The sequence below is a fragment of the Sorex araneus genome, chromosome 1 (assembly GCF_027595985.1).
Source record: "Sorex araneus isolate mSorAra2 chromosome 1, mSorAra2.pri, whole genome shotgun sequence".
In the NCBI taxonomy this organism is placed as follows: domain Eukaryota; kingdom Metazoa; phylum Chordata; class Mammalia; order Eulipotyphla; family Soricidae; genus Sorex; species Sorex araneus.
In genome coordinates this window covers 210,762,530-210,777,031 of record NC_073302.1, presented here as the reverse complement: position 1 = coordinate 210,777,031, position 14,502 = coordinate 210,762,530, and positions in this window count along the sequence as shown.

Sequence of the window (14,502 nt, the reverse complement as noted above, 5' to 3'; positions counted from 1 at the left end):
ATAAATTAATGGTTATAAGTGCTAGGTTGAAATCAATAGCAAAGAGTGAAATTATAATCAAATAAATACAAATGATGCATTAATTTATTCATTTATTGAGGAGTTCATCCCAAATAGTGCATAGATGTCTGGTGACCACTCCTACTAATTTTCCATCAGCTGGACAAAGTCCATGAGGTTACAGGAAAGAAGTGCTCTTTAGGCCCTGTAGTGTTGAGGATTACCTGGACTACCCCAATAATTCTGGAAACCTCTAGAGCCATGTCCAGAGGTAGCTATGGTCCTCCAAGGTTGGTACTGGTAATTCTTGAAAGACCATTTGGTGCCAATTATTCTGGGCATTTGCCATGCACTCAGCTGACCTGGGTTCATTTCCTCCGTTCCTCTCAGAGAGCCTGGCAAGCTACCGAGAGTATCTCGCACAAACAGCAGAGCCTGGCAAGCTACCTGTGGCATATTCGATATGCCCAAAACAGTAACAACAATTCTCACAATGGAGACATTACTGGTGCCTGCTTGAGCAAATCAATGAGCAAAGGGATGACAGTGATACAGTGATACTATCTTCCCCACCCCCACACTGATCACATTTAGATTAAAAATAATAATAATAGGCAATTTTTACTGAGGAACCATCTGATGTCACAATTCTCCATGAACCAAATACAGTAGAATATGTCAGAAATTATTAATAAAAACAAGAAAAATATTATTATATAATTATACAGTTATATAATTATATTATATTATATTATAATATAATAATAAATGTATTATTCCGTAGGTAAGTAGTTACCAATTTGTCTTCTCTTCATTGGTCACACACAATCTTAAGTTTGGAAATTTGAGAACATTTGCAAGGGACATTTACAAAGAAAGTTCCAGAGGAGGGTGTTAACTAAAAAGACAGAATTTGGAAATGGAACATCTTTTGGTTAAAGTGATTAAGGGTCCCCCTCAGCACCATAGCAGAGTTCTAGAAATCCCAAAACTATTATTTTTTTTATAATTGCAAAACCTTAAAGTGGAACCGGAATTTTTCCCATTTATAGAACAAAGCAAAAGTTATCTCTAATACTAAGCTAGAAAACAGTTTATTTTCTATAAAATAACTTAAAGAAGCAGAGGCAGGATAGAGTGCAGTGGGTAAAGAGCTTGCCTCGCATGCAGTGTACCTCGGCTTGATTCCCTGTGCCACACTTGATCATCTGAGTAAAGAGCCATAAATCAGCCCTTCACACTGCCAGGTGTGACTCCCAAAACAAAACAATTTAGAGTTCAACTTCTAAATGTGTGCAATTTATCCCCAAAGGCCTATTAGTGCCAAAGTCCTGAATTTATTTTCTTCTATTCCTTTGCACCTATTACCTGTTTTATGTCATAAAAAAATTAAAAATTACTTAGGCACCTTATTAGAATAAAGTATCTATGGATTCGGAGGCATTCTTGGTTTTGTTTACTTTGGGTTTGGGACCACACCAACAGTTGTCAGGCATCACTCCTGGTAGACTTGGTTGACCATAGTGGAAGCTAAGGATCAAACCTAGTTGAATGCATGTACGACAAGGGTCCTACCTACTGTAGTATAGCTCTGGCTCCAGTTCTAAGTTTTGATTCTGTTCTTTTGCCCTCAATTTTATAACCCAAGGCAATTACTATAATGCCTTGTACCCATGATATAGCACATAAAAGAATATTTGAATAATGTAAGTGTTATTGTTTACTTGGACTGGAGCAATAGCACAGTGGATAGGGCATTTGCCTTGCACATGGCTGACCTGGGTTCGATTCCTTCTTCCCTCTCAGAGAGCCCAGCAAGCTGCTGAGAGTATCCCATCCGCACGGCAGAGCCTGGCAAGCTCCCTGTGGTATATTCGATATGCCAAAAAAAGTAACAGTAAGTCTCACAACGGAGGCGTTAGTGGTGCCCTCTGGAGCAAATCGAGGAACAATGGGATGACAATGCTAATGAGTGCTAATGAGTGCTAATGAGGCATTAATTAGGTTGCTTGAATTTTCATGATTCTTCCTTAGATACTATTATATTGCCACACAACATCTTGTCCTATTCATAACAACAATACGAAAGACAGTATGGGGGAGATTGTCTACCATACAGGCAGAGAGAGGGGAGGGATGGGGGAGATATTGGAGGTCTTGGTGGTGGAAGATGTGCACTGGTGGAGGGTTGGGTGACCAATCGCTGTATGACTGAAACTCAAAAGGGATAGCTTCGTAACTGTATCTCACTGTGATTAAAATAATAATAATAATAATAAATTAAATTAATATCCTGAATAAAAAGAGTAATGTGGAGTTCATGCCCAATTTTATCAGCTTAATCAATGGCTGAATAAATAGCAGTAATCCTACATTAATATATATATCATATATATCAAGAATCTTTCTTAGAGAAAGAGTATAATAAGTTGGAATATACTGAAATCTAAATTTTTGCTGACAATATTGTCATATAATTTTGTTCTTAGTTGGCAGTAACTCCTTCCTTGACAGCCCATCCCCCCACCCCCAAGGGACAGCAGTACAGTATATGGCAGTTAAGTAAAAGTACACACACACCATGACCAAGTGGGATTCATCCTGAAAAAGCAAGGATGGTTAAACATTTGGAAATCAATCAACATAATCCATCATATCAACAAAAGAAAAGATAAGAACCATATGATCATATCAATAGATGCAGAGAAAGCATTTGACAAGATCCAGCATCCATTTATGATGAAAACTCTTGCCAAAATGGGTATAGAAGGGGCTTTCTCAATATAGTCAATGCAATCTACTACAAGCCTACAACAAGCATCATCCACAATAGGAAAAAACTAAGAGCCTTCCCTCTGAGATCAGGGATGAGACAAGGATGCCCACTCTCTCCTCTCCTGTTCAATATAGTACTGGAAGTACTTGCAGTAGCGGTTAGGCAAGAAAAAGGTATTAAGGGCATTCAGGTAGGAAAGGAAGAAATCAAACTCTCACTATTTGCAGACTATATGATATACTTTACTCAGAGAACCCTAAAACCTCTACCAAGAAACTCTTAGAAACAATAGACTTGTATAGTAAAGTTGCAGGCTATAAAATCAACACCCAAAAGTTCATGACTTTCCTATATGCAAATAATGAGAGAGAAGAAAGTGACATGATAAAAGCAATCCCCTTCCACAATTGTGCCTCAAATGATCAAATACCTCGGAATCAACTTAACTAAGGAGGTAAAGGACTTGTATAATGAAAACTACAAAACACTACTTCAGGAAATAAAAGAGGACACGAGAAAATGGAAAGATATCCCCTGCTCATGGATTGGAAGAATTAATGTTATCAAAATGACAATACTCCCCAAAGCATTGTACAAATTCAATGTGATCCCTATAAGGATAACCTTGACATTCTTCAAAGAAATGGGGCAAGCATTCCTGAAATTCATATATGACAATAAGCCCCCACGAATCGTAAGTCAATTCTTGGGAAAAAGAAAATGGGAGGAATCAACCTCCCCAATTTCCAACTCTACTACAAAGTGGTAGTAATTAAAACAGCATGGTACTGGAACAAAGGCAGAACTGCAGACCAATGGAACAGGGTTGAATATTCTGACACAGCACCCCAAATATATGATCATCTAATCTTTGACAAGGGAGCAAGAAATGTGAAGTGGAGCAAGAAAAGCATGTTTAACAAATTGTGCTGGCAAAACTGGACAGCTATATGCAAAAAGATGGGCTTAGACCTCCACCTATCACTGTGTACAAACGTCAGATCAAAATGGATTAAAGACCTCAACATCAGACCAGAATCCCTAAGGTACATTGAAGACAAGGTCGACAAAACTCTCCACAACATTGCAGCCAATGGTATCTTCAAAGCTGACACGCCACTGGCCATGCAAGTAAAAACAGAGATAAATAATTGGGACTACCTTAAACTAAGAAACTTCTGCACCTCAAAAGATACAGTGACCAAAGTACAAAGACAGCCTACAGAATGGGAAAGGATATTTACCCAATACCCATCCGATAAGGGGTTGATGTCAAGGATATTCAAGGCACTGGTTGAACTGCACAAGAAGAAAACTGCCAACCCGATCAAAAAATGGGGTGATGAAATGAACAGAAACTTCCTCAAAGAAGAAATCCAAATGGCTGAGAGGCACATGAGAAAATGCTCGACATCACTAATCATGCAGATGATGATTAGGGAGATGCAGATCAAAACAACAATGAGATATCATCTCACACCACAGAGACTGGCCCACATCCAAAAAAACAAAAGCAACCGGTGTTGGCACGGATGTGGGTTGAAAGGGACTCTTCTTCACTGCTGGTGGGAATGCCAATTGTTTCAGCCAGCCCTTTTGGAAAACAATGTGGACGATTCTCAAAAAATTAGAAATTGAGCTTCCATTTGACCCAGCAATACCACTCCTGGGAATATATCCTGGAGAGGTAAAAAGGTATAGTAGAAATGACATTTGCATTTCTATGTTCATTGTAGCACCGTTTACAATAGCCACAATCTGAAAAAAACCGGAGTGCCCAAAAACAGATGACTGGTTAAAGAAATTTTGGTACAACTACACAATGGAATACTATGTAGCTGTCAGAAAAGATGAAGTCTTAAAATTTGCATACACATGGATCAATATGGAAAGTATCATGTTGAATGAGATGAGTCAGAAAGAAAGAGACAGACATAGAAAGATTGCACTCATATGTGGAATATAAAGTAGGAGAGAGGTATGAGCTAGCAATGATGCAATCTCTGGCAGAAATTCCTCTGGACTTAATTACTGAAATACTAAAATACAGAAATACAAAACCTCACAGCTGCTATTGTGGCCACACAACCTCATATCTCTTCATTCTCAGCAATGGAAAACAAATTATCAAATGCTTCCTTTCCAGCAGGTCCGACTCTGGGGGGCGGGGGAATTCCAAACAATAATAGTGAATTTTTTGTTGAAATATTGAATGTAATCAAAGTAAAGAGAAAGTAAAGTGAAATTTATCAGCTACACAGGTGGGCTGGGGGGCTGTGGAGGTGGGGGGGTTGGGGGGAGGTTTACTGTGGTTCTTGATGGTGGAATATGTGCACTGGTGAAAGGATGGGTGTTCGAGTATTGTGTAACTGAGACTTAAGCCTGAAAGCTTTGTAACTTTCCACATGGTGATTCAACAACAACAAAAAAATCTACAATCAATAACTTTGTAAATCACAATTCTTTAATAAAAAAAATTAAAAGCAAAAAAAAGTACACAAAGATCTATTGAGAAAAGCAGGAGCTTTGTTGCTTTTATACCTTTCTTACAAGGTGTGTAGCTGAGCATTTCTTTATTATATTCCGAGAATGTGGGCCAGTGGGCCATGAACATAGGATGCTAAGATGATTATCTTTTGGTGTTTGGATGAGCAGGGTCTAGGTCAACTAGTTAGGCCATCCTTGTGGCATTCTATATTGATGGTTCGTTAGGACAATATTGTTAATTTCAGCTTTCCTGTTCCCCTTTTGTCCCTACCAGGACTAACTTTAGTTCTTATGTTAGCCCTAAATTTGTGTGATACCTGCATTTCTGACTAATCTACTCTTTGGAGTTTTAAGACTCCCTCAAGTTTGCTTATATTACTGTAATTCATGGAACTTACTGAACACATGACACTTATAATTAAATTTTTAATGACATATACATTAATTTAAATGCAGAGATACAAACATAAAATCAAGTTAGGGAGCTCTAAATTGGGCAGAAATCTGATACCTTCACTTTATGGATCATGGCACATTCAACCAGGAAGCTCCATAAAGACATAGCTCATTTTTTTTTTAATTTGGGTGTTTCAAGACTAAAGTGATTGATTAACCTGTTGCCTTATGATTGAGTTCAATTTCCTGCCTCCCCTTCCTTGTGCCCCCCACCCTTACCCAAATCAGTATGCTAGGCTACTCCAAAATTATCACCCTCTAATCACCTGAATTTTTTGTAGTAATTGTTCTGTTTGTTCCTTCTCCTTCTCATTCTATTGTTTCTTCCTTCCCTTTGTTGTTAAATCCCCCCTCTTGAAACTATGTTGAGGACCTGGGTAGGGTAGGGCACTTGCCTTGCACTGTATGCATCTGGCCAGGTGCAATCCCCAACACCTCATATGTTCCTCCATCCCTGACAAGAATGACACCTGAGCTAACAGCAAGAGGGAGAATTAAGTCTTGAGCATGGTTGAGTGTGCCCCAAAACAAGAAAGAAAAAAGAGAGAAAGAATGAATGAAACTCTTGAATTTTCCTATAAAATCACCTCATTAGCATAGAAAGATGCTTTTATCATTCAAGAAATTCCAATCATTTTTGAAGGTTTTGAAATTTTGTGGCAGGACAGGAAAGACCAGGTATACCTTGTAATTGTGTTACTATTTATCCATTCTTTTCTCCAATTTTCAATCCATTTAGCAGTCTAGCTACAATTTAAGCACCTTTATTGTCCTTTATAAAAAGGTCATATTCTATTTTTATACAACAGTATTTCAACTGTGAGAAAAAATAATCGGTTTAGATTTTCTTTTGTCAAGTGTCAGGAAATGTCATGCTTAAACTTTCTTGGCACTTCGTTGATAATTTCTTAGGTTATAAAGAGAATGGACTGGAGCGATAGTACAGTGGGTAGGGCGTTTGCCTTGCGCACTGCCAACCCAGGTTGGATTCCTCTGTCCTACTTGGAGAGCCCGGCAAGCTACCGAGAGTATCCCACCTGCAGAGGAGAGCCTGGCAAGCTGCCCATGGCGTATTCGATATGCCAAAAACAGTAACAAGAAGTCTCACAATGGAAACATTACTTGTGCCCTCGTGAGCAAATCTATGAACAATGGGATGACAGTACTACAGTGCATGAAGAGAGTAGCTTAGGCCAACAAGATAACACAGCAGTCAGGGTGCTTGCCTAAAACATACTCGATTCCACTTCAATCCCGTGCATGCATCATGGATGGGCTCCAGAGTATCTCTAGGAATGATCCCTGAACACAGAGCCAGAACGAAGCTCTGACTATTTCTGGTTGTAGCCCAAGAGAATAAAACAAAAGTAAATAGAGACAGAAATCAATTTTATTGTTTAGGAATATGAGGAAGATTCTATTGTTTTCTCATGCTTTGTAGTCATTAGAAGTTGTATCCTTGACAGATCACTAACTGGTCCCACTAGTATGATTATAACACTGAAAAAATTTCTACTTTCTTTCCTTATTCTTTTGCAAATGGAGCAAAAATACTATTTCTCTTTATGAAGAAGTATTTGACTGTGATATTTTAATTAAGTAGATGTTTAGCCAACAACTCAGTCTGATGCTTTTCATGGAGTATTTTTTTTCTCCCTATCTAAATATATCTCTAGGAGCAAAAGTATATTATCATTTGTGTCAGGAAGTGACATGATCTTCGTACTTGCTAATCCATAAATACGGGCATGTCTATCACGGGCAGAGAAAATGAAGGGGTGGGAAAGGAACAATGCATCACGGCTTCTCTAGACGTAGAGCAGAGCGTGAGTAAATGAGGATGATACAGGCTCAACTTTCATTCTATCCATGACTGAAGTTGTGTAAATAATATTAAAAATGGATATTGTAGGTTTTCTCAGTTTATATAACTCCCATATACTTTATATGGATTATAGGGTCTTTGGGTTATTTTTAAAGATTTGAAGCAGCATTTATGGAAACTTTAAAACCAGTTTAAACCGAAACCTAAGTTCCTTAGGTTTAAAGGAAATTATTTATCTGAAACTGAAGTGCTGTGCTATATATAGTGAATACGAGAAGCATACATTTGTCTCACTGGACTTTTGATGCAAATGCTGAAATGACAGGTAGAGAGAGCTGAATTACCATGTCCGCACTTAGCCCCTGAAATGACATGCCTTAGATATATCTCCCTGCTAGGGGAGAAACAAGCTCTCTGGTATTTTGACAAAGAAGAGTTTATAAACACTAGAGAAATCTGGACCTTTGGCAAAGGAGAGATTTTGAGAGTAGGGCAGTGACAAAGAGTCAAACCAAGAATGTCTTGATGAACAGAAGCCAATACTAAACAACTTTGCTGAAGAATTTGATTACAGAAAAGGCTGAGAAGCAGCTTGGTATCCTTTACTTATTTTTCTTATTCTATAAAATAAAAATTTCTAATTAAAATATGTCTGAATAATCTCTTTCTGAGACAGAGAAGGAAAATGAGACTTAAATGTAGATCTTTATAACTCAAGAATTTTTTAAAAATGTCCACACCCATGAAATAGAATTGAATTATTTCAACTTCCCAAGTAGTGGTTGAATTTCTATGTTAGTTTCTTATTAGATATAGAAGAATGAAGGTAAGAAGGGTCTAACTGAAGGTCCTACTTATGTCTGAAGGAGGGCAGAAAAGAGACAAATATTTCTGGCAACAGTTCTAGTATATAACATTGACAAGTTCTTGTTAAATTTACTGCATATCCTTCTGTGTCACCATAGCTACTGTAAAGCATTCATTATTCATTAAAAAGTGATGAATATACTCAAAACTTGCAGCCACATGGGTTGCACAAATGCATTTTCATGTTATTAACATGTTGCCAACTTGCAACACTCTGACGTCTGAGTAAATGTTTTGACAAGAGGAGACAGCAAGAACAAATAAGACCTAGCGGTCTTGAAGAAATTCAGCCCCAGTTCCAATAGCTTTAAAGTCTTAAGAGTTTTTGCTGGGGCAGTACCAGATAAATTGCTCTTATATGTACATGCAAAAGACTAAAATTCCTTTGAAAGTTTATAATTTCTCATGGGAAGATACAACATAAAAGTTACTTTTACTCATAGAAAAACAAAACCATATTTTTCTGTCAACCTTTGCTGTTGGGAATTTCAAACTTTTTGCATTTTTTTTCTTGTGATTCTTAGCTGGCCCAAGGGACAAGCATTTACAACATAATTTACTTTCAACGTGTCTCTGTAAATCATTGTAATTCTCTCTATTTCTTGTGGAGAGGGGAAAAAACACCTCCCAGTGGGGCTTCTTGTCCCACTTTGCTAGACTCCCTAAGCACAAACATGCAGAGAAGCTTCTCTTTTTAATGTCCAGTCAGACAACCAAGTGTATGATAAATACACAAAATATGACACAAATGACTACAAATAAACTTAGAACCCTGAGGACATTTTCAGTGAAAACACGTATATTTGGACGCTGCAAATTTGTCTTGATTCTATAGAAATTCTTGTCAGTATGAGTTGTCTCAATCAAATGACTTAAAACAGTTTTTTTCCATAAAAATCCTAAGGATACGTAGCGCATATTTGCCAAGCTATTAATAGTAAGGATCATTCAGTTTTACATGAGAATTTGATGACTTATATACTGGCTGAACCTTCACCTTTTACAACCTTAATGGGAATTTATTAGCTATTTCACAGTGTATAAATTTGAATTTAGGTCAGATGAAGAAGAAAAATAGGGCATATCCAGGATGAAAGAGCAAACTGAAAAATAATATATCAGGGAAAAAAGTGATAAGGTACAAAATTAAACAGATGATTAAAAGTTTAGGCAATCTCAGGTTTGAAGGTAGAGCCTGATAAATCAGGACTGTATAGACCTGGATAAATCCTCTAAGCTGGATTTCAGGTGATGAGCAAGACGGCTTCCTACACAAGCACTGCAGATTAAGGAGTTAACAGATTGTATTAACCTGCTTCTGCTAACTGTCCCTGACAGGAAATGTAACCCAGGTGGGTTTGATATTCACAAGATTAAAGCGAATGTCTACCATCAAATGGTCACCACATTAAAGCTGTTTTAATGAGGCCTTGGGAGATAATGAATGAATGTGGCTAATTCACTACAGAGAAGACAGCCTGACCTCCTCCTGACCTCTCTGCCGCCAGGTATCTTAAACAACATATTAGTTCTGCTTAAAGCCAAAATGGGAAGGTCCGTAAGATAAAAACAAGCCAAAAGCTTTAGAGAATGACTTTAGCTGGTGTTAAAGTCAGGGAGAAATTCCCCCCTAGAGTCCTAATGAAAAGAACACTGTGTAACGGGATGAAATCTTCCTCACGGACACTATCTCCCACGGCCTCAGTTTCATAAGGCTCTTTCTTATGGTGCTCCTCCGTACTGCTCACTCAGTGACATCATGAAGGAAAATATCACTGGCTGAAGGCTTGGGTGGAGGACTATTATTTAAGGTTATAATTCTCTGCTGGTTTAACTTAATCCTGAGTAAATTTTAGAGGATTTAGAGGGACTGCTTATCTTTCAGGTAAGCCTTCATAAATACAAGCCCTTGATAGATTTAAGACAGCAGTGCATTAGAGAGTGTACTTGCTTGAAAATATTCTGGGCACAGTCAATTTATTGTGATTCCACTTATTTTTCGAGGAAGTGGGAGGAGGAAGTGAGTATATCTTTATATGAATTGAAGATCTAGTGTTGGTCTTTCTGGAGTAAAAGATAACTTGTCCTCTGCTTCAAATTGAACTAAAGGAGAGGCTAGGAAGGGCCAGTCAGAAAATATTCTAGTACCTGATTTGTTCACTGAGTGTAACAAAAGCTGTCAAATAAGTAAGGGCAATGCAAGTGACAATTTAAGACCATGAGCACAGATATGATTGAAATGCCTTAAATCACAATGGTTTCTTTTTTGTTTCTTTCTGAAAAAACCAAAACACATCAGATGGAACTTACAGCATTTATAGGAGCCTTGAATACCGTTTCTAATAAAAGATAATATAACTGGGGCTGGAGTGATAGCGCAGTGGGTAGGGCGTTTGCCTTGCACGTGGCTGACCCGGATTTGATTTCCAGCATCCCATATGGTCCCCTGAGCACTGCCAGGAATAATTTCTGACTGCAAAGCCAGGAATAACCCCTGTACATCGCCGGGTATGACTCCCCCAAAAAGCAAAAAATTAAAAAAAAGAAAAGATAGTATGACAGGGAGGGACCCTGAGACAATATTGGAGGTAAGCAGACAGTCTGGTGCAGGATGTAGTGTTGAAACATTTTATGCATAAAAGGCTATCATCACAGTATAGTGATTAAAATAAAATTTTCTAAACTATAGAAAACTAAGAAAATATTGATGCATCAAGCAGATGTATTTTGTCTCTGTGTGCACAGCCTCTACTTTTTTAGAATTTCTTTCTTTAGTTTAAAATCCTGAAGAAAACTTAAGTGAGAGTGCAAAATCCTCAAAATTATTTTCCAGGCCAGATTTATTTTGGCAGTCACATTCAGGAAACTATGGAGAGTACCAAGTTTTAAGTATTGTATTTGGACACTAATCCATAACTGTAGTCATCAGTTTACTGACAACCATCTGCCTGGACACTACTCCTACGTGCTAATAAGTAATGTGAAATTAAAAAGGCAATTTCAGCAAAAAAAAAGTAAAAATAGTAATAGTACCCTTTGAACACATGCCAAGGATTGTGAATCAAATGGTGAGTCTAGAGGTAGGAGAGCTAGTACAGGGGTTGAATCACTTGCCTCACTTATGCGCAGGCCTACGTTGATCCCGGGCACTAAATATGGTCCCTAAAGCACAAATGCATATGATCCCCGAGCATACTCTGGGACGCTCCACCCTCCCCCACCAAAAAAAACCCTCTATGTATATAGAGGTTTTTTTATATATGTACATATATGTAGATATATGTAGGATAACATAGCCTCAGGTCACGATGATCACGATCACGAAATCCCATTAATCGTCAATTTCTCGAGTGGGCTCCGTAACCTCTCCATTCCTCCTTTCCCTGACATCTTAGAAGTCTCTCTGGACTCGGCCCTCCCGATGATGTCGTACTGGAGGGTCTTTCAGGGTCAGGGGAATGAGATCCAGCTTGTTACTGGCTTTAGCACATGAATACACTATGGGAAGCTTGCAAGGCTGTCCCATGTGGGCAGGAAACTCTCAGAAGCTTGACAGTTTCTCCCAGAGGGAGAAGTAGGCTACAATATATATTGTAGCTTCTGGCAGCTTGCTTTTAAGTCTCTGGATTTTGGCCTTTGATGGGATTACACACACCTGGGTTCCTCTGCCGGTACCTTCATGCCTGAGGCCTGTCCAAACATGTGGAGAGGGGCCTCGAGCATGGCTGTAGCTAGGTTCTGGTGGTCTTCGTTCACCAGGAGCTCTGCTCGGGGCGGGGAGGGAAGCTGGAGCCCATCTCCTTCCAGGGGCCAGGGGGAAGACAGCCAGGCATGCAGGCAAGAGACTCTCTGCCTCAGATAGTTTAGGTTTATTGGGAACTTTCCTTTGTGTTTATTTGTAATTTCTTTCTTTGTGTTCTGTTGATTTGTAAATACTGTTTTTCCTCTTCTCCTTGAGTCCTTTGCATAATTTATTCAGAGCCTTGTCCTTTTGTATGGACACAGAAAGACTTAGCAAATGCTATGCTTTTGTAACCTGGGAGTCATTTGACTCTACATGATATTTTCCTCCTGGGCATCTGTTCTCTCTACCTAAGCCTCAGCTGCCCTTACTTCCTAGCACCCCCAAACGCAGGGTCCCGAAGAGGGATGGGATGGACCCAGGGCAAGAGGTGAGTTGGGTGCTACACTGGAATCGAGATGGGCCTGGCCAAAGTGCCTAATGCTTAACTATAAGTTAAGAGCTTGGTCATGGACAAATGACGTCATGATCCAAAAGTGATAACTAGATTCGGACCCTGCTAGGGTTAGGAATGATTAATCTGGCCTGAGTGCTGTAGTCTTGAGTCTGGCAAGATGTTGCCAGGAGAGCTGCCTTGCAAGCCTCAATGTATCTCTTACTGTGTCCATACAAAAATAACTAATATTAAGATGTTAATGAGTGTTTGGACTAAGGAAAGGAGAAAAACACCTTAAGAGGTATTTTGCCTACTGGCAGTCAGGAAGGGCTTTGGAATGGTCCTAGGTTTTGTTCCCTTTGAACCTGGTGGCCCTCAGGAAGGGCTTTCTTATGTTGATTTTGCTAACTGGCTGTGTGTAGCCTAGGGGCAAGGGCGAGAGAGAAAAAGAGGACAGAGAGATGAGATGGGGGCTGTGGTAGATCCAGATGGAGCTAGGAGTGTGGGAGATGAGAAAGATGGAAGATTGAATAAACGGTAACTAATCAGCAACCAGCTTGGTCCTCATTCTTCCTTCGCCTGTCCTTGGCCAACAGCTGTCCCGATCCATCCCGTACACAGCAGTTCCAGAGCACCAAACATGGGCAGTGAGACAGAGCCGCCCGGAGAGCCCACAAGTGGACGCGCCTTTCAGCGTGCATAGTTTTTTTACACATATACATGCATATATATATATATGTATATACATACACATATGTATATACATATATATATATATTGATTCTATTTTATCATATCTAAACACAGTTAGGTAAAGACATCTATTGAACTCTTTGACCTCAATCAAGATGATTGAGAAGTTCCTGCATGGATTTCTTTCTTTTACTCCACACAGAACCCTTCTTTGCCTGCACATACTAGAAAACAAATCAAATAGAAAGTTTTCTATCATCTAGATTAACCTGATTGATTTGAGGCTGTTGAAGTAAAATAAGATTAAATAACTTCCAGGCACCCTTTGTTTCTCTTATGTTTTCTAAGTGTACTAGGTACTGAATCTCTTGTTTATGATATAAGTGATGTAGGAGACTATTGTTTTCTATTATATGTTTTAATGTTTTAAAACATGCTGTCTTCACTACTTCACTGATTTATTCATAGAAAAATGTTCAAAAATAAAACATATTTTTCTGTATCTCCCACTACTACAAAACTTTCACCAAACATGTCCTCCTAGTTTTGTTCAATTCTCAAGTGAAATAACCACGTTTTATCTTGTTTCCCTATCAGAAGTCTATAGTTATTCTTTATTTCCACTCCTTTTATAATTTTTCACAGAAGTCACAAAACAATGTATATTGAGTTACAAGTGGATATTAAAAATACATACACTTTGGGGCACAGGATATGGTTTAAAGGATTAGAACACATGATTGACGTGGCATGGCCCCCATAGAGAGTGCTGAGTGTAGCCCTGGCAACCCCTGCAATATGGTCGCTGAGGACTATGTAGCTGACTGAAGTTGTGGCTGAAGAGTTAAGTCCTCTGTGACTCTAAATTCTGTACTTAGGTATTCTCATGTGTCTTCCTACATTTATCTCAATTCTGCTTTCCACTTTTTTTTTAAACAAGACATATGAGAATTTAAATCTGTCATTGCTAGTCTGAATTCAATCCAGGGACTAATCTGATTTATATACTATGGATAAGACTAGGTTTGATCAGTTTGATCAGGCTGGTTACACATTAATACTGGAGTCAGTCTGAGATCTACACCATGCATGGTTCTTGAAGAAGTTTGATGCAGTGTTAATAGCATAGAAATAAAGGTGCTTTACACTAAGGGGAAAGTGGTCATTAGTAGCTATCTCAAAATTTGCATTACTTTCTACACCTGAGTAAATATATACAA